Raw genomic sequence first — 362 nt, 5'->3', positions numbered from 1 at the left:
AGAGTAAGATGTCCAATGGAAACAGTGGCTGAACGCCAACAGTACTATTATCTAAGGAAACCTCATTGGTTTTTCCCCAACTCTGAATATCGGGGAGCTGAAAAATATTGGTATTTCCAGTTTCCAAGGTTCCAAATACTGGTTTGGTATTCAGATCGGTTTTTGTTTGTTTCTTCCCCCTATAGGATAAGGGAAAAATGAATGTAATTTCTGAATGTGGGTTCTGACATTTCCTCTGACACGTTTACATATTTACAGCTGTCACTGTGCCTTCAAAAGTTTAATTATAATAGATCCGGATCTTGGTATATAACCTAGAATCTTCTGATTACAGAAACTTATAGTAGGCTGCGGTCACATGG

The sequence above is a fragment of the Gekko japonicus genome, unplaced genomic scaffold, assembly GCF_001447785.1.
Source record: "Gekko japonicus isolate JY-2015 unplaced genomic scaffold, Gekko_japonicus_V1.1 scaffold3835, whole genome shotgun sequence".
In the NCBI taxonomy this organism is placed as follows: Eukaryota; Metazoa; Chordata; class Lepidosauria; order Squamata; family Gekkonidae; genus Gekko; species Gekko japonicus.
Note: the sequence above shows the minus strand (reverse complement) of the source record.